This window comes from Amblyomma maculatum, unplaced genomic scaffold (assembly GCF_055883805.1).
Source record: "Amblyomma maculatum isolate TAMU_Amacu unplaced genomic scaffold, ASM5588380v1 scaffold_15, whole genome shotgun sequence".
Lineage (NCBI taxonomy): Eukaryota > Metazoa > Arthropoda > Arachnida > Ixodida > Ixodidae > Amblyomma > Amblyomma maculatum.
The window spans coordinates 2865205-2886016 of record NW_028146740.1 but is presented as its reverse complement, the minus strand read 5'-3'; the positions used below and the strand labels follow the sequence as shown (position 1 = coordinate 2886016).

The window sequence follows — 20812 nt, the reverse complement described above, 5'->3', positions numbered from 1 at the left end:
AATGTCCTAACAAAGTTAGTAAAATTATCTCCAAATGTTTCTTCAGATCATTTCACGCGGCAACCCCAATTATGGAAAGTCGATGTGAGCATAACAAATTACTGTGCGCAAAAACTGAAATGCTTTATTCCTACCTTTTAAATTCATATTTGTCTAATAATACCGACATTTTAAAGCTGAATGCTAACCAGCTTAAGAACATTTTCCTTCAGTTAAAGAAATGCCGTACACTACCAGTATTAATATTGTGTAGCTGTCTGAACTTTTATCTTCTTGCTTTTTATCTCGTTTTTAGCAACAGCACTTCTTACGCCCAAGTATACTCCTTTTCACGTGGCGTGTACGCATGTGACCTAACTATGTTTTCAGAGGCGCGAGAGTTGATCATTTTTTTTCGTGGTTCCGGAAGTTTTTGATTTATTATACCCCTGTTACAAGAACAAGGTTAACTGCGATTAGGTTGACTGCGGTTACACGAAACCGTGGTTAGCTAAACGGCCGTGGTTATGCCACTAACCACGCCAGTCGAGCTGAGTCGCTAACCGAGATTATCCGGCGCCCAAGCGCGCGTACGAGCGCTTCAACAATTCGCCCGACATATGACGCATGAAATAGGCTGCGACATCTTTCAGCAACTGTCTATGCAGTAACGCTTGGGCGGCTTGTTGCTGAGCGGAACGCCAATAAATGTGCGGCCATCATGGAAGGTCGCAACGCTTGGCCAAGGGACATACTAGGAGAACACTTCTGTAGAGTATCCAGTTCGTTCCACTACTCAGAAATATAAGAAAACATTGCAAAAACAACGACTTCCAAAAACGGCAGCAATGAACCTTTTAACGGCTTAATTACATTACAAGAAATCCGTCACGTATTGTCGGCTGGCAAACAGACAGCACCAGGCCCCGACGATATGCATTACGAAACACTGGCTCATATATACGACCGGTAGAGGCAGTTTTAATATTTTTAAACAAAGCATGGATATCGGGAAAACTTTTAAAAGCATGCTCAGTATCAGACTAATCTGTTCTAGAATCACGAGAACTGCTTGACATACAACAAAAGTACATTCAACCACTGATCATCCGGGCCGTCTCGAGAATATAGCCCGAAAGGCATTTATACATAAACAGAACTGTCTCGATCACGAAAAGATCTACGACACAACTTGGAAGTTTGGAATACTACTGGACTTGGCAGACCTCCGTGGGAGGACATTTGAAGCGACGTCCTTGCCGCGTCCGTCTAGGCACATGTATGTCCAAACCTTCGTCCAAAGCGGTGTATCCTAATCACCACGCTTTTTATTGTAAAAATGAATTCTGTGGCAATAATAATTCCACGCTCCATTATGTATTCAATATATGTTGATGACCTGCAAATAGCCTGCACGTCCGCCAGCATACCAGTATGTGAGAGGCAAATACAGACGACATTAACCGAACTCGCAGCTCGGTAAACGTATGCGTGGGAAAATTTAAAACATTGGTTTTAACATTTCTCCATAAAAAACAGTGGCTCTCTCAAACGAGGTCTTCACACTCACCCCACTCTGTATTTACATGAATCTACACTTCCATTAAAACAACGACACCAATTTTTAGACCTGATGTTTGATAAAAAAAACTTATTCTTGGCCCACATAAATAACCTAAAAAAGAAACTTTCTCGGGCTCTCATCATCATCATCAGCCTGACCATACCCACTGCAGGGCGAAGGCCTTTCCCATATTTCTCCACTTAACCCGCTTCTGTGCTAGCTGCATCCACTTGACCCCTGCGAACTTCTTAATCTCATCCGCCCACCTAACTTTCTGCCGCCCCCTGCTACGCTTTCCTTCCCTTGGAATACAGTTTGTTACCCTAAGCGACCATTGGTTATCCTCTCTTCGCACTACATGTCCAGCCCATGTCCATTTCTTCTTCTTAATTTCCACTAGAATTTCGGTAACTTGAGTTATTTCTCTGACCCACTCTGCACGCTTTCTATCTCTTAATGTTACACCTACCATTTTTCGTTCCATAGCCCTCTGGGTTGTCCTCAACTTACGTAGAACTCTCTTGGTTAGCCTCCACGTTTCAGCCCCATAGGTGAGTACAGGCAAGATGCAACTGTTGTATACTTTCCTCTTGAGCGATACCGGTAAGCTGCTAGTCATAATCTGCGAGTGCTTGCCAAATGCGCAACATCTCAATCTTATTCTTCTTGTTATTTCCTTTTCATGGTCCGGATCTGCGGTTACCACCTGTCCTAAGTAGACATATTCGCCTACTACTTCCAGTATTTCGCTACCTAATGTAAACTGCTGTTGCTTCCCGAGGCTGCCGAACATTACCTTGGTCTACTGCATATTGATTTTCAAGCCTACCTTTCTACTTTTTCTGTCTAGGTCATCAATCATTATTTGCAGTTCATCCCCCGAGTTGCTTAGCAAGGCAATGTCATCAGCAAATCGCAGATTATTGAGGTATTCTCCATCTACCCTTATCCCTAACTGCTCCCATTCCAAGTCTCTGAATACTTCCTCTAAACAAGCTGTGAATAGTACCGGGGGGATTGTGTCTCCTTGCCTAACACCTTTCTTTATGGGAATTTTGTTACTTTCTTTATGCAGAACTATGGTTGCTGTGCAGCCACTATATATATCTTCCAGCACTTTCACGTACGGCTCGTCTACCCCCTGATTTCGCAATCCCTGCATCACCGCCGAGGCTTCAACTCAGTCAAATGCTTTTTCGTTATTAATGAATGCTATGTATAAGGGCTGGTTATATTCCGAGCATTTTTCTATCACCTGATTGATGGTATGGATATGATCGATATGATCCTTTGCTTGATTGCAGTCTAAGGTTGTCCTGATTCTATTAGCGGTTACCTTAGTAAATACTTTATACGTAACAGACAGTAAGCTGATTGGTCTGTAATTTTTAAGGTCCTTAGAGTCCCCTTTCTTGTGAATGAGGATAATGTTTGCATTCTTCCATGTTTCTGGTACCGTCGATGACACCAGGCACTGCGTATACAGGGTGGGCAGTTTTTCTAGCACGATATCTCCCCCGTCCTTCAGCAAATCTGTAGTTATCTGATCTCTCCAGCTGATTTCCCCCTTTACCTAGTTTCTAGTGCTTTCTTGACCTCGTCCTCCGTCACTGGTGGAACGTCTGACTGTTTTTCTCTACCGCCAATCTCATTACGGTCCTGACTACTATGGCTACTGTAAAGATCTGTATAGAACTCCTCGGCTACTTTGACTATCTTGTCCATATTAGTGATGACGTTGCCCGCCTTGTCCCTTATCGCATACATCTGGTTTTTTCCTATGCGCAATTTCTTCTTTACCGCTTCAAGGCTTCCCCCATTTTTTACAGCATGCTCAATTTTCTCCATGTTATACTTCCTTATATCGGCCACCTTGCGCTTATTGATTAGCTTTGATATCTCGGCCAATGCAATCTGGTCTGTTGGATTGGAAGCTTTCATACTCTGGCGTTTCTTAATCAAATCTTTCGTCTCCTTAGACAGCTTACCGGTATCCTTTCTCACTATCCTACCGCCTACTTCTACCGCGCACTCAGTAATGATATCTCTGAAATTATTGTTCCTTGCCTCTAGGGTAATGTCGCCATCCTCAGTTAGAGCTGAATACCTATTCTGTAGCGAGATCCTGAACTCTTCTGCCCTCCCCCTCACCGCTAATTCGTTGATGGGTTTCTTTCTTACTAATCTGTTGCGTTCCTTATTCAGATTTAGGCTAATTCGGGACCTCACCATCCTGCGGTCACTGCATAGCACTTTCCCGATTACATCTACATCCTGCACAATTGCGGGGGTTGAACACATTATGAAGTCCATTTCATTTTTAGTCTCTCCGTTAGGACTTTTCCATGTCCATTTCCGGTTCTTCCGTTTGCTGAAGAAGGTATTCATGATTCGTAAGTTATTGCGCTCTGCAAACTCAACTAGTAACTCCCCCCTGCTATTCCTAGAACTAATGCCATAGTCACCTACTGCCTTGTCTCCTGCCTGTTTTTTTCCTACCTTGGCATTGAAGTCGCCCGTTAGTACAGTATACTGCGTCTTTACTTTTCGCATTGCCGATTCTACATCTTCATAGAAGCTTTTAACTGCCTGGTCATCATAACTACAAGTAGGTGCATAGGCCTGTACAACCTTTAGTTTATACCGCTTATTAATCCTAATTACAATGCCTGCCACCCTCTTATTAATACTATACAATTCATCGATATTACCCGCTATATACTTATTGACAAGGAAACCTACTCCTAGTTCTCGCCTATCCGGTAAACCTCGATAACACAGTACATGCCCATCCTTCAGTACAGTATATGCCTCATTCGGCCTCCTAGCCTCCCATTTCATACCATCTAGTTCCTGTAAGAGCACTGCTAAACTAGCTTCACTAGCTAGGGTTCTAGCATTAAATGTTGCCAGGGTCAGTTTCCATTGGCGGTCTGTCCAGCGGAGCCAGGCTTTCTTAGCACCCCTGCTACGTCACAGGTCTGACCGCCGCCGTGGTCAGTTGTTCCGCAGCCGCTGGTGACTGAGGGACGGAGTTTTGTGGAGCTTATCATGAGAGGTTGCGGCCAATTACTGCACCAGGGTGGCCAACTCCTGTTCTGGTGAGGGAGTGGGTTGCCGGAGGTGTTCACCGGCATCAGGTCGCACCCCAAACCTGTTTATGCAATTCCATCGACACGCGGATTTTTTTTTTATCCCGGTGGAGAATTGCGCGGCACCGGGATTTGAACCCCGGTCCTCTTGCATGCGAGGCGGATCTTCAACCGCTACGCCACCGCTGCAGGACTCTCGGGTTCTGAATATCCTTAAAATGCTCTCACGAAAACGGTGGGGCTCTGATATGTCTTCTTGAGATTTATCGCTTTCTGGTACGCTCCTGCTTATATTATGGAAGCATAGTGTACGACTCAGCCATATCATCGTACTTGAAACAACTCGACCCGTATCTCAACAGGGGCTTATAGAACATCACCCATCAATATTCTCTATGTCGAAACGAACGAACTGTCCCTTACCGACAGAAGAATCATGCTCACGTGTGTTTTCATACAGAAAATAAGATCTGTTCCGAAACACCTGTGTTATCCTATCGTTACTACATCACTCTATTCAGCAATAAAACCCGAGAAGTCAAACCATCCTTCTCTGATTTGAAGAAAAATGCAGAGAATTTGACTCACTATAGACGCCCATAAACAAGATCCACTCCTTCTATGTGTAAGGCCAACGATCCACCGCGAATAATGGCTTTCGCCTCATCGCGCTCTAGTGGTCATAAGTGCAATCTAGATTTTTTTTATAGCTTTTAGTCCATAATAATAGAACCAAAAAAAAAAAAAGAAAACGCCACGACACGATTGTATCAGGCTTCGAAAAGACACAGGCTCTGATGGCAGCAAGGTGCTACGCCGACCAACGAATGACCGCTCGGCGGTTTATTTCGGGCCTTTATCAAGACCACGGAACGAAACGCTTGTTCTACCCGCTTCAGTACGGCGTGCAAGCGTTCGTTATGCTGCTGCTCACTGTCACCCCACACTAGAATGTCGTCAATGTATATGCGGACGCCTGCCAATCCCTCAAAAATTTCTGTTAACGTTTTCTGAAAAACGTCGCTTGCTGATGAAATTCCAAAGGGAAGACGAAGAAAGCGGTAGCGTCCGAACGGGGTCGCAAACGTGCACACTCGCGATGTAGCTTCGTCCAATGGGATTTGATGGAAGCCGGCATTCGCATTCAGGCGGAAAAAATACCTCGCACCCGACAGCTCTGCCTCAATCTCTTCCCTTGTTGGCATCGGGTAGTGCTCGCGCTTTATATATTTGTTGATCTCTCTCGGATCCATGCAGACACGAAGCGCTCCATTCTTTTTATGCGCTATCACCAAATGACTTACCCATTCTGTGGGTTCATCCACCTTCTTGATGATGGAAGACGTTTCCATACGCTCCAGCTCTTGTCTAAGAGGCTCCTTGAGAGCCAGAGGCACTCTTCGTGCTGGATGCACGACTGGAACAGCATCGGCTCGTAGAACCATCTTGTACAGCCTTTGACACAACCCGTGCCCAGAAAGAAGTCTGGAAAAACCTTTTCCGGTGCTTGCTCAGTTCACTTCACCGAATCCGCACCTTTTGGAATTAACCCAAACTGCTGACATGCCTGCAGTCCTAATATGGCCTGACGGCCTTTCTTCACCACGAAGAACGTCACCGCCTGCGCCACACCGTTCAGAAAAAGAACTTCTGTGTCGAGTCCGACATGCTTGATGGCACTGCCGTTGTAAGCTTTCAGCACAGCAGTACTTTGTTGGAGGCTCGAAGTTTTTTTTAGACGGCGGTAAACAGTCGCAGGAATTATGTTCGCTTGCGAACCTGTGTCCGCCTTGAACCTGATTTCGTGGCCGCGTATGTTTCTGCTAACCGTCCATTCTGCACCGGCCCCTTTATCGATGCCACAAACACCGATATCTAAAATGTCGAACCCGTCCTCTGCCTTATCTTCTTGAACTTGGTCTATCTGTCGGCTCGGGCAACGCTTGCAGCATACAGCAAAGTGGTTTGGCTTCTTGCAGGCATAACATGTCTTTCCATACGCCGGGCAATCCCTCTCATGCATTTGTTGCATTGCCGACAACGAAAAGCTTTCCGCTTCTGCTCAAATTTGTGGGTGTAGTGTACCTGCAGGGTATCTTTTGACCAAACGGCATTCTGCCGCGCTGACACCTCGGCCGCTTTACACATTTGCTCTGCCTTCTGTAACGATAGGTCTTTTTCTCGCAGCATTTTTTTCCTCATCTTCGGATCGTTGGTACCGAAAACAATCTGATCTCGTATCGTGGATTCTTCCAGCACGCCAAAATTACACAGCTTCGTCTGCTTCTTTAAATGCCACAGAAACTGCTCAAATGGCTCTCCCTCATCCTGCATGCGAGGGCGAAAAGCGTGTCTTTCATAAACCTCGTTCCCCTCATCAGTACAGTACTCTTAAAACATTTGCAGTACGGTCTGGTAGTCTTCACTGCTCTCACCTTCTGCAAAAGAGAAGTTGCTATAGACGTCGACAGCATCTTACCCAGCGATACTGAGAAGGATTGCGGCCTTGGCGGCTTCCGTCCTGGGTGGCGTGGTAGGCGTTGCCGTGAAGAAAAGCTCCAGTTTTTGCTTGAACATTTGCCAGCTTCTTAGTAAGTTTCCTGCCAGGTGCAGCGGTTCTGGAGGCTTGACAACATCCATTCTGGCGCGGCTTCGTTCCTTCTGACACCATGTATCCGGTTTCTAAAAGACACAGGCTCTGATGGCAGCAAGGTGCTACGTCGACCAACGAATGACCGCTCGGCGGTTTATTTCGGGCCTTTATCAAGACCACGGAACGAAAGGAGAGAAAGGGATTGGGAGGAGGAAAGTGACAAGTTGCTTTGCTTCCGAGCTGCAGACAACGATAGTTATAAAAGTCGACTTGGTAAACGACAGGAAGTAATGCATGTTGCTGGGCGAGTTGGTAGAGCATAACGGAAAACAGCGCTAGCAGACCAAGGAGGACACACAACTACGCTAACAACTTTTATTCCATAAACAGCCAAACCGCGCCCTATGTGCAGCCAGAAGAACGAGCATGCGCATGCGCCCGTCTCAAAAAGCTAGTCACGGTATCCGCCCAGCAAAAGCCGTGAAGCCGTATTCAACACCAACCAAGAAAAAACGCTTCCAGAGGGCGAAGAGGTGGATAACAGAAACAGGAAGAACACACAAAAAGAAACAAAACAAAAGCAAAAACCGTAGGGCGTATATAAAACGCGCGTCAAAGATGTAGATGAAAGGCCAACAACCAACCCGGCTAAAGGAAGACAAAGAAGGAACAAAACGAGAAAAGCGAAAGAACAGTCATGGCGACTGGCTGGGAAATGGGCACTAAGACCAGATGGGATCGAATAAACGGCGCCACAAACGGATCCCGATGCTTTGTAGCGCACTCTGGAATTTTCTCGCCGGCACCACTAACCTGCTTACAAATTCTAGAGAGATGCAAGGGAGTGGACAAGAAAACTTGTACTCCTGCCTTTTTTCCTATTCTTTTAAGATTGCGTGAAATTTGGTGGATGTAAGGTATAACTGCCAGATTTTTGTTGTGAACCTAGTTATTCCTAGGGGATCGGTTGTTTCCTTGCATAACTCTTAGCATTTTGTCCGCCACCGAAAACAGTAGTAGGGCCGATTACCCAGAATTTAGTAATCTTTGTTCTTGGTTGACGAAGCTCCACTCTAGACAACAGTATTTGCGTAAAGCGTTGTGGACGGGGGCCTGATTATATTTCTTTTTATTAATTTGGAATGCGCCGGCTCGATAGGTAAGACTTGGCTGAAAGCTCCAGCAGACGCGCTCTTCCGAAAAACACATTCAAATCCAGGACACGGACATTTTCTGGTTTTTCACTAGTTAAAACAAGGGGTAAAGGGATATCCAGCACCCGCTGAGCTTCCACTGTAAACGCAGTGCCAAGGAAGTCGAGAAGAATTACGTAATCGTCGACCTACCTGAATATTTTCAGAACTGGAAAATTTTCTATCTTTTTGCTTACATCTGTACATTTGCTTGCATGGCCAGAAAAAGGTCGCTCAAGATTGCAGCGATGCAGGAGCCTATACATGCGCCCTGCTTCTGGATAAAAAGATTCCACTCTGCATAAGTGGACCTCAGGTACATGAATAATAAACCTCACTGTAAAAGGCGGTCGTTTTTATAGACGCTGCGCCTATCCGCCAGCTGACGAATGCGTTTGGTGCTTGCGACAGAGGCGGACGATTCCAGCGCTCTGATTGGCGCGCGCTGCCTCGAACGTCGAAACTGCATGTGGTGGTTTAAGGAAATTTTTCCTCTGCACGGTGGCTCTCGTCGGCTATAAAATTTATTTCTAACCTAGAGTTATTGAGCCCCTGCGCAAACAGTATGAATTGACGAGTAGAGCAAGTCGCCGACGATGCAACCGTCCAACGTACGTATACGTATGCGCCAGCGGCGCCTAGTTCGTGAGTACTGAGGAGAAGACGGCAAGAATTTTTTCAAGCACTCTCGGACGTATACATTGAAAGGTAAAGTGTATATATTCATATCTTCCATATCTGTGTTTACGCGTTCACTTAAGATAGTACTCGCGGCAAAGATACAGGAGCGGGTCATTAATTAGGATAGGATAGGAAATACGTTATTTTCTCTATAAAGGTCTTGTGCTAGTAGTATCTTCCTTCTTCTCACAGGCCCGGTGCCCTTATTCCAGGCCTCCGCTGAGCTTCGCTGCTCGCTGGGCGTGCTGGATAAGACCTAGTTGGCAACCCATATCGCCGCTGGAGAGCCGGCTCTTCCACTGTTCCGCACTCGGGTCTTTACGTTATTTCTACATTCCCACATGATGTGGTATAGCGAAGGTTTGCTACCACACCATGGGCAGGTGTCCCGATATTGCGACGGGTAAATTCGCTAAAGATATGCAGGTTTGGCAATGTTCCTATCTGCAGTCTTCGCCAGTAGACTGCCTCTTGTTGATTTAGATCACAATGAGGCGGCGGATAGCGGATCCATACCCCCTTAAAGTAGTTCAGAATGTCTGAGTACGTAGGGCCGACTCGCTCGGGTAGATCGTCCGATTGGGAGGAAGCTCGGCTCGTTTTTAGCCGAATTTACAGCCTAAACGCATTATATAACAAGTCTGTTTTACTGTGAAATAGACTGCAAAGCATAAACAAACATGTGCACCATTTGTAACATATTTCCCGTGCGGTTCTCCCCGGTGGTAGCAATCTCTTAGTAGCGTACATTTCGCCACGCAATCGTCATTTCTGGCTGCAACTTACAGCTGTGTTGTTTCATATGGGATGCATTTGCATGGAGAAAATGTGTTGAGGTTCATAAATCCAAAACCATCACCATACGGTCATCATCAACCAAAAACTAAAAAGGCTGTTTTCTAATGCGAAATGCGAGCATGGGCCAAGTACCATGCTGCCGAAAAAAACTTTCTTTTCCATGCAAAGCAGGCTAAGAAAACGTTTTTCGCGTCTACATTACCTGCTGAGCTTCATAATAACCCCAGACAATTTTGGCAGGTGATTAATCCCAAACCATCCTCGCCAATATTACTATGCGACGTACATGGTTCACTCATCCCACATAGCGATACTGCCGAAGCACTAACTTGTGCTTTTTCATCTAATTTTACAATCGAACCTTCCTGACTATCCTTGTTTTGATCATCCTCCCATTTTAAAGCTGACGGAATTATAGCGTTAATTGATTTCCTCAAACTAACTTCATCAGCTGGAATAGACGAAATTACCTCAAAAGTTCTCAGGAATACTAAACACACTGTAGCTACCCTTCTTTGCCATATTTTACAGCAGTCACTAGAAACCGGTATAGCAACTTGCGACTGGAAAGTTGGAAAAATCATCCCCGTTCACAAAAAAGGCCCTTCCTCGTCTATTAAGAATTACCGAGCCATATCACTCACTAGCGTTTACTCTTAATTAATGGAGCACGTAATTTACTCACACATCATAAACGTTTTGCTGTCTGTCAACGTTTTTTACCCCTGTCAACACGAACTCCTAAAAAAACCTATCCTGCTCTGCCCAGCTAGCTCTCTTTACTAACGATATCAGTTCTAGCATAGATACTAACACACCGATAGATGCTGTATTCTTAGATTTCGAAACAGCTTTCGACAATGTTGCCACCAACGCCTCTTATTCAAACATTCTCGCCTAAACCTTAACCCACTAGTATTTAATTGGCTTCGCGATTTTCTTACTAATCGCAAACAGTTTGTATTGGCTCCATGTAACGGGGGACGTAGTCCATGTTCCATGTTCCATGTTCTATTGTTCGTTTGTTCGCTGACAACTGCGTCATTTACCGGAGCCTCTTACTAACAACAAAGACGCTGACCATCTGCAATGCGACCTAAAACTTGTGGAAAAGTGGTGCGCTAACTGACTAATGTCTTTAAACGCTAATTAAGCAACTATAATCTCATTTCATCGCCGTCAGTCTTACCCTACCCCAAGCTACACTATTTGCGGCCCATCGATATCTATTGCATCTACATATAAATAATTAGGAATCAGCATAACACAAGATATTTATTGGAACACCCACATTATTAAGAGTGGAAGCGTGGGCGAGTTGGTGATGGTTCGATTGGTGCATAGCGCTAAAAAGACAAGGACACAGCGAGCGCCCGTCCTGTGTGTCTCGCTGTGTCCTTGTCTTTTTAGCGCTATGCACCAATTGAACACATTATTAACATAACAAACGATGCTAACCGTGTTGTTGGCTTTCTGAAACGGAACTTGCGTCTAGCACCGGCTGCAGTAAAACATTCCGCTTATTTAACTCTTGTCCGCCATAACTGGAATACTCATGCTCTATTTGGGACCCCCAACAAAATAATCTTTCTAAAACACTCGAGTCCGTTCAAAATCGTGCCATACGATTTGTTTATTCGGATTACTCATATCATACGAGCGTAGCATCATTGAAAGCAAAAGCTAAACTCCCCAACCTTGAATCGCGTCGTAAAATAGCCCGACTTTTCCACAGGTTTTATCATTCCCCTCTGAGTCATTCTATTATCACCCCTGCTCACCGCTTTTCACTTCGCACCAGTCACCCGTCCACACACTTCGAGCATCGACGTCTGCACATCTCAAATCATTCTTTTCCCAGACTGCAAGAGATTGGAACGACCTACCAGCTGAAGCTTTTGCCCATCCTGACCACGAATGTTTCAAGACATTAATCACCAAATTATTTATGTGATTTGTTAGCCCCTCATGTAACGCCCCAAGTGGGCCTTTGAGGTACTCATACATAAAAATAAAAAATCTTCATTGCAAATTATTCAAAAGTGCATGTTCAAATTATCTGTAGAATTGAATAGGTTAACTTCTCGAAAGACATTTAAAATAGCTGCTCAACTATTTAGTTTTATTCAGTTTGGTTTTCAGTACTGCTCATATTTGATTAAGCAGCAAGACAGTGATATTGATAATCAGTTGGGTTGGAAAAACTATAATTTGCATGCCCCCAGTACGTAATGCCACAGTTCCTCCATATTAATTAGTGCCTTCATGTCAAGTGCAGCATAAACTTCCTTTTCTTGACCTATGCTATTTGGTCTTCCTAGGTTTCATGTGCGGGTACTGCTTTTGTCATTTCAGACACTGAAAGTTGCAAATTAATTTTGACGATTGAGTGTTAACATCCAACGCAGCTCAAGCTACTCAGCTGTGGAATGTAGTGAAAATAATTGTTACCAATTGAGACAGCCTCTGCCAGCCGAAGTTCAAGAGAAATATTTGTAAATTTAGGTTGAGCACAAATAAACAAGAAGTGTTGCACAACAGTGTTTCTGCCGAGGAAGAGTCTATAAAGTTTTCAAAATATTGCATGATATGCAATGACTATTCTATGTACAACCATGTAAATATTTTGTTTTGTGTGGAATGAGTGTTTTATTCTTCTGTTGTAGTTTTATTTAAGAGTTTTTTATACTTAAAAACAATCCATCCAAGAGTAAGCACTAAAAAGTTGCGACACTGCACGGCAGAATAATGGTGCACGGCCGGAGTGCCCAGTTGGCACCCAGAAATACCAAGCTCCCACTGCCTTGCACCAGCTAAGAATTCCCACTTGTCGAGGTAAACTGACTAGGGGCTAATTGCAAAGAGTATTCAAGTGTATTGGCATGTCACTAAGTTGCTAGGACAGCATGAAGACTTGGTGGAATTTTGATTTGATTGTGAACTTGAAAAACTACTTCTATGATGTGTGTACTTACCTTGCTTTGTTTACATAAGTCCATACATCAGATTCATCGTGGAGTGAATACATAGATCCTCAATGCAATTTCAAGAACAGATTTGTAGTGGCATGTGCAGTTCTCCAAAAGAGCCTTGACAAAACTTCACCTTGTGGTATCAGACAAAAAAATCTCCTCTGAGAATTCCTCTGAGAAAGAATGCTTGGAACTGTAAAAAGAAAATGAAAGTGTGTGTGTGGATGTTAGGAGTCCCTGTCATGGGAGGCTAAATGCCTTGCAAACCCAAATGTTTTGTACTCGGTGGAGACACGAATGCTAAGATAAGACGCAGAGGCAAATAAAGCAGTAGTGAACTGCAAGATATTTACTAGGTCAATATTATTATTGCATATAATGAGCTGCAGAATTCAAGAAAAAGGCTTACAACTTTTTACAATCACCTGACCTGTTTGAGGTCGATTAAAAAAATGCTGGTTATGCCCACCATTGAACCGTTTGAAATTACGGTTGCGTTTTGTACTAACGCTTATTGCCTTAATCAACTGAAACTGGCTGTGCTTTTTTTTCCTCAATGCCACCTATGCCAAAAATCCAGCTAATGTAACTTTGTGTTTTGGACTGCTAATTCTCACTGGAGTTTGTGTATTTACAGGCTCCTGGAGGCTTCTGGGTCCTTTCACAATATCACCAAACTGCAGGTGTATCGTAAAGAACACATTTGGCGCTTTGGCCAATGACTGCAGGATCCTTCGTCAGGGAGTCTGTCTCTACAAAAGCTTTGAATGTAAATGTATGGACCAGTGACGTTTTACACAACTGCCAGAGGACGCATGGATATGTAATAGCCATTTGCAACTAATCCATGTGTGCGATTTAGTAACTCAAATAGCATCTGCCTTGCAATGGAAACATACCGCTTGAATGCTACACGTGTTGACCGTCTTATGCTTGTAGAAGCACTTGCTTTAGGGTTAGTTGGTTCATACTGAGTAATGGAACGGCGCAAGCACACGACCACAGGAATCAATCCCTCTTCTTTTCCTGTGATCGCGTTCTTGCGCCGTTTTATTGGTCATCTTATGTGCGTAACAGTGCCCTCACTTCATTGCTTCTTGAAGGTTCTAGTTTGGGCCTGGTTCAACAGTTCTGGGGTTAGATCGCCCCACCAGATTCTGCTCGCCTGCAGAGCACATTCTGTACGATATGTCATTCTGTGACGTGTTAGATGCGTGTAGGTTTCTATATCCATTCCTGATTGTATTCTTATATTTTATTCCTTCACCTGTGTTTCGATACTTCTTTTTAGGTGTTTCCATGCTCATGCACAAATTCCTGTGAAGCTTTGTGGAAGCGTTCCAGCCTGCGCTGTAGTGTGTTTATTTCCTTCTCTGTCATTGTCACTTTTGTACTTGTCATTTCCTTTCATTCACTCTCCAGCCCTTGGGCTGCGCCAAAAAACGTTGGCCAGCACTACTGCTGCTTGTGCGCCTTGTTTTCGTGCTTTTCGTTTCCACTTTGTTTCCCTTAAAACTGGATAGAAACTAGTCCATGCAGTTTCACACTTGGCAGAACCGGCCTGATTTACTGCGTTGTCCCCAAGTAGCCAGGCGGGGGGGGGGGTGCTGCTGTAATGCAGCAGTGATACGCACAACATTTATTCATTATTTATTTATTCAGAAACCCCTAAGGGCCTTCAGTCAAGGATATTATATAGGGGGGAGCATTGACCCACAAGAATCCAAAACAAAATGTGTAAGCACCAAATTGCAGAACATAAAAACAGAACAAAACACAAGTAGAAAAAATCACCTGCAATATGCATAATTCACACGAAACGAAACAGTAAGTGCATTAGAGGCTCAATAAAACCGCTGAAACAAAACAAAATAATAAAACTGCTGAATGCAGCATGTGGCACAATCAATGACTAATCCTAGACAGACATTTGGGTTAGAAGGCCCTGAAACTTGTTAAGGTTCCTTTCTGACGCGATATGTGAAGGTAGAATATTTCAGTCGGCGATAGTACGAGGTATAAAAGAGTTCGCAAAAGAAGTGTGGCATGATATGCGCTTAACTGTCAGCGGGTGGTCGCGACGTTGAAAAAATTATAGTGATGGTCGCACCCTAGAAAGGGAACCCGCGAATACAGACGCAAGACAACAACAAAGAAGGCATACACTACAACTTCTTGTCTTGTCTTGCGTCTGTATTTGCTGGTTCCCTTCCCTTTCTATGCAATATGAACCAACTAGCCCAGCAGTTTGCACTCCTGCCCTTTCCCCTTTGAGTGGTGTGGATGACCATATTGTCGGGTTCTTTTCGAACACAAATTCAATAGATAGATCAGTTGGCAAAGCACTCTACTCTTGCTCATTTAGTGCAATTCAGTTTTCTTTATCTAAGCAGCCTTGTACTGTAGTCATAATTTTGCTGTGTTTCATGCGCAGACAGGCTCTGTGGAAATTGCTATACAAAGGGGTCCTTTGCAATGGGTGTATACAGTGACAGTTTCATTTAGGGGAACATTATAAAAACGGGCCAGTGAGGTCATGATGATGATGACGATGATGATGATGATGATGATGATGATGATGATGATGATGATGATGATGATGATGATAAGGTCAACAGAGAAAGAGAAGTACATTGCTGTGAGAGGATACACATAACATGCTGAAAGGTGCTGTGTTCTGGAGTCGTGAGGTGCACTAAGCTTAAGGTCAGTCCAAGATTGCTGACACAACTGCATGATTTGTCACTTGAGATCCATATCTGTGGAGTACTTGGAAGCGCACCAATAATTTTAGGCGTGTGTAACGGGGCTTTTCTAAGATTTCGGGCTGTTTTTGTTACTTGATACTAATGCTGCACTACTCTGGTTGATGTCAGGGAAATTCAACTAGGCCACATTATTGCATGCGAGACCATGAACGAAAAATGAATGTTGCCTGTCTGTAGCAGCAAGCCTAAACTGTTGTATGAATATTCCTAGTTGTAGCATCTTGAATTTGTGCTACCAGTACTTTGAACCCATAAAATAAACGTTTATCCTCTCCATTCTGGTACTCCTCAAAAATTGGCTTTTGTTAAGACATTTCTATTTTTTTGCTACACTATGAAGCAACATTTAACATTCTCAAGGAGCATCTGCTCATTCATTTTAAAGCAATGAGCGGTAATGTGGTTGTGTTACAGGATCTCACCCGAATTATCATGCTGTACAGAATTGACACTATCGAAGCTTCATGGATTGGTCCCAAGGAAACTTGTTCGAAAATTTATCTTGCTCAGTTGCAACTCACTATTTGAATTCGTCTTCCCCTCAGTGTGATCAAGGACCCTACCCTGATAAAATTGTGCAAGTACCTCTATAGTTGTATTACTGCAACTGGGAGAATGTTTGGCCAATTAGAAAATTCGTTGATATTGTACATTTGTTTTAAATTCTGCGCAATAAAACTGTCCAAAAGCACTTGCTGCTGGGCTAGTTGGTTTTGGTTCATATTTAAAATAGTTTAAGGCGCAAAAAACAGACAGGCACAAAGGTAAGTGACAGGACGAAGCACCAACTCCCAACTGATTTTATTGCATGCAAGAAAACGTACTTAAATAGTTCTGTAGTCACATGCGTAGGTGTCACCTAAAGCTCAGGAACGACCTGATAAGGCGCGCTCCAGGAATATCTTTTCACAGTTATATAAAACAATTGATGTGTCGCTTACGCACATGTCGCCTTTCTTTTTGATATAAAACGCTTCTATCAATTCCCTGGCATTCTTATCTTTGCTTCTGCCCAGAATGCGCACATCAGTGAAGCATGGCTCACAATTGCGGGACGGGCATTCATTAATGTGCTTAGTATATGGGTGCCTTCCTTGTTCTGTTGTACGTTTCTCTCATGTTCCCTCGTCCGCTCATTCAGGCACCTGCCTGTCTGACCTATGTAGGATTGGCCGCAAGACGGGGATTTCATATACAACCCCTTCAGCACATCTCATGAACGGTCTCCTGTGGTTCGTTCCGCAGCCTCGTTCCTTGGTATTTTCTTTATCGGTACGGGAGCAAAGACCACCTAGCTTTCTCGGTGCAGAAAAGGTGAGCCGCACACCATGGCGGCTGGCAACTTTTTTCAAATTATGGGCCACACGATGCACGTATGGCACCACCACTGGTCTTACCTCATCTCGAGGGACCTCCGGGCTAGCTCTACCAGTACCCTTCTTTGTCTTGTTTAGGAGACCATCAGCCACCGCGGTCACGAGCGAACGGGGGAACCCGGCTGCAAAAAGCCTAGCCAATTGGTGATTAAAACTGTCCCGCATTTTGTGAAGGCATGACTTTTTGAGTGCCGATTCTAGGCAAAGCGAAGCAATCCCGCGTTTCACCAGTTTAGAATGGCAGGAGTCAAAGGGTAACAGCTGCTTCTTTGCACGCGGGGAATATGTCCAACAGACCCGATCACCACAGAACTCCAGCTTCAAATCTAAAAACTGTAATGAATGGTCATGGTCAGGTAGTTCGTGTGTGAATTCCATACCTTTTCCATGCTCTTTAAAGGCAGATAAAACACTGTCCACTGTTTCCTTAAGGTTGTAAAGACCTTCTTTAGTTAAAACAATCATAAAATCATCTACATACCTAAAAACTTTAAAAACCTTGTCAATGGGTAAAACTTGCTGCAAAGCTTGGTCAATACGAGATAAAAAGATGTGACATAGCACCGGTGCCACACAGGAGCCAATGCATATGCCAGATTTCTGCAGAAAGAACTGCTGGTCAAAAGTGATAAAAGCAGATTCCAGGTAAAACTGTAATAAGGTTAAAAAGTCATATTTGGAAATACCACAAATTTCATTTGACCGTTTCGTCAAAAACGGATCATTGACATGTGAACTTTTTGAAAACAACTCTGATGTTGGAAGTGCTTTTTCAGTGGACGTTGTAGATCTATTCTATTCAGTCCCTCATGGCCCCTTGTTCTCAGCCGTTAGGGAGTGCATTGAAGAAAATGACCCGCTTGCTTTTCAGAACTCCGCTGGTATTTCCATAGATGACTTTTTAACCTTATTACAGTTTTACCTGGAATCGACTTTTATCACTTTTGACCAGCAGTTTTTTCTGCAGAAATCTGGCATATGCATTGGCTCCTGTGTGGCACCGGTGCTATGTCACATCTTTTTATCTCGTATTGACCAAGCTTTGCAGCAAGTTTTACCCATTGACAAGGTTTCTAAAGTTTTTAGGCATGTAGATGATTTTATGATTGTTTTAACTAAAGAAGGTCTTTACAACCTTAAGGAAACAGTGGACAGTGTTTTATCTGCCTTTAAAGAGCATGGAAAAGGTATGGAATTCACACACGAACTACCTGACCATGACCATTCATTACAGTTTTTAGATTTGAAGCTGGAGTTCTGTGGTGATCGGGTCTGTTGGACATATTCCCCGCGTGCAAAGAAGCAGCTGTTACCCTTTGACTCCTGCCATTCTAAACTGGTGAAACGCGGGATTGCTTCGCTTTGCCTAGAATCGGCACTCAAAAAGTCATGCCTTCACAAAATGCGGGACAGTTTTAATCACCAATTGGCTGGGCTTTTTGCAGCCGGGTTCCCCCGTTCGCTCGTAACCGCGGTTGCTGAATGTCTCCTAAACAAGACAAAGAAGGGTACTGGTAGAGCTAGGCCGGAGGTCCCTCGAGATGAGGTAAGACCAGTGATGGTGCCATACGTGCATCGTGTGGCCCATAATTTGAAAAAAGTTGCCAGCCGCCATGGTGTGCGGCTCACCTTTTCTGCACCGAGAAAGCTAGGTGGTCTTTGCTGCCGTACCGATAAAGAAAATACCAAGGAACGAGGCTGCGGAACGAACCACAGGAGACCGTTCATGAGATGTGCTGAAGGGGTTGTATATGAAATCCCCCTGTCTTGCGGCCAATCCTACATAGGTCAGACAGGCAGGTGCCTGAATGAGCGGACGAGGGAACATGAGAGAAACGTACAACAGAACAAGGAAGGCACCCATATAACTAAGCACATTAATGAATGCCCGTCCCGCAATTGTGAGCCATGCTTCACTGATGTGCGCATTCTGGGCAAAAGCAAAGATAAGAATGCCAGGGAATTGATAGAAGCATTTTATATCAAAAAGAAAGGCGACATGTGCGTAAGCGACACATCGATTGTTTTATATAACTATGAAAAGATCCTGGAGCGCGCCTTATCAGGTCGTTCCTGAGCTTTAGGTGACACCTACGCATGTGACTACAAAACTATTTAAGTATGTTTTCTTGCATGCAATAAAATCAGTTGGGCGTTGGCGCTTCGTCCTGTCACTTACCTTTGTGTTTGTCTGTTTTTTGCGCCTTACACTATTTTAAATATGAAAACTGTCCAATGCGTATCAGTACTGCGATACACATTACCATCTTTCTCCACCATTCATTTGACGGTATCTTGCTCTGTTGAAACAAGGGTATATTGAGAGTAAGAATTTGGTACACGGTATGTGCGTGTTGGGACAAGAATCTCACCTCTTGTTTTTGGCTCAGCACCAAACTCATCGTAGATATATGCCTTTTCCACCCAGTCGAAAAAAACGACAGAACCGTGTCAAAAATACGACAAAATATCCTGTAGTTCTGTCGTAACCATCACATTTTTATGTAGTTCTGTAGTACTTTTCTGTAGTTCTGTAGTTTTTCTGTAGTATATTTCTGTTGTCTGTAGTTCTGTAGCACATTTTTATTATAACTACAGAAATTTCTGATGTTACTACAGAATGTTCTGTTGTCACAACAGGTTTCCCGTCAAAAACCGCACAGAAATTCTGTCGTAACATCAGAAAACTTTCTGTAGTTTTTTTCGACTGGGCAGAGAGACAAGAAAAATAACAGTACCGTCAGCACACCATCATGAAGCCATAACATAATGATTAAACAGAACATGGTGTGGCACAGACAGGACAGGCCTGCTATAATTTAGCTATAATCGCAAGAAATATAATTCATGAAGAATCTAGACAATGAGTGGTGCCGATGCTTCTGTAATCGCACAGAAAGCAGACAGCCGAGATCATTTCATGTAGGCAAAATAGTTTTCAGAAAGGTCACATCGCACCCAAGGCTGTTTTCAAGCACAGTACACACCAATCAATATTGATGATGGACACGTTGCAGGGACAAGGCCGTGCATGCATGATCACTACAGGGGAGGAACAAACGCGATTACCTGCACAGATCGAACTTGATTTCAGCATTCAGAAAGCAAGATATGTGTGGTGAGCTTTTCAGACGAATGAAATACTTGTAGGCAATTTCAACCATGAAAACAATTAAGAAGTAAAAAGAAAAAGAAAAATGCATTCATGAGAGCAGGAAAACTGCAGTAAATAATAGGTACATGTTATTGCTATTATGAAACGCATTTTTTTTTTTTTTTTGCTGTTCATAAGACAAAGAGGAAAATGTATATTGCAAAACAATATTTGTAGCCAAATTTCTTCTGGCTGGTCAGCTGTTCACAAGACTTCACGTGACGTCTGAAGTGCTTACAAGTGAAAACTGCCTGTCTTGAGAATGCAAAAGCTTATGACATGCCATTTTCTGCATATACCTTTACTCATACCTATGTATAGAGAGGCCGAGAACACTAACAACAATGCCGTCCGCGCACGGTTGTAATGAGAGCAATCGTAGCACAACGATTAATCCCAATAAACGCATCAGTCAAGACATCGCAATGAAGCAACGATAACAAGCAACCGTCGCAAACATACTTCACAAAGCATCAAGCAGCAGATTGGTACCGACTTCCCGGCGCTTCTCCGTACAGCCAAAGTCGTTTTGCGCACGTAGAACAGTTTTCAGAAAGGTCCTTCGCGCCCACGGCAGTTGTGAAGCACAAAACACACGAAACACGAACAACATCGTGCGCTCGCGATGGCTGCAAACAAATT

At 43.8% G+C, this 20812-nt stretch overlaps 1 protein-coding gene across 1 annotated transcript in view; it reads left to right on the top strand.

The window, feature by feature from the left end:
• Positions 1–20812, top strand: part of LOC146171941 (D-lactate dehydrogenase, mitochondrial-like) — a 288593-nt gene that overhangs the window by 53625 nt on the left and 214156 nt on the right. The window lies entirely within an intron of this gene.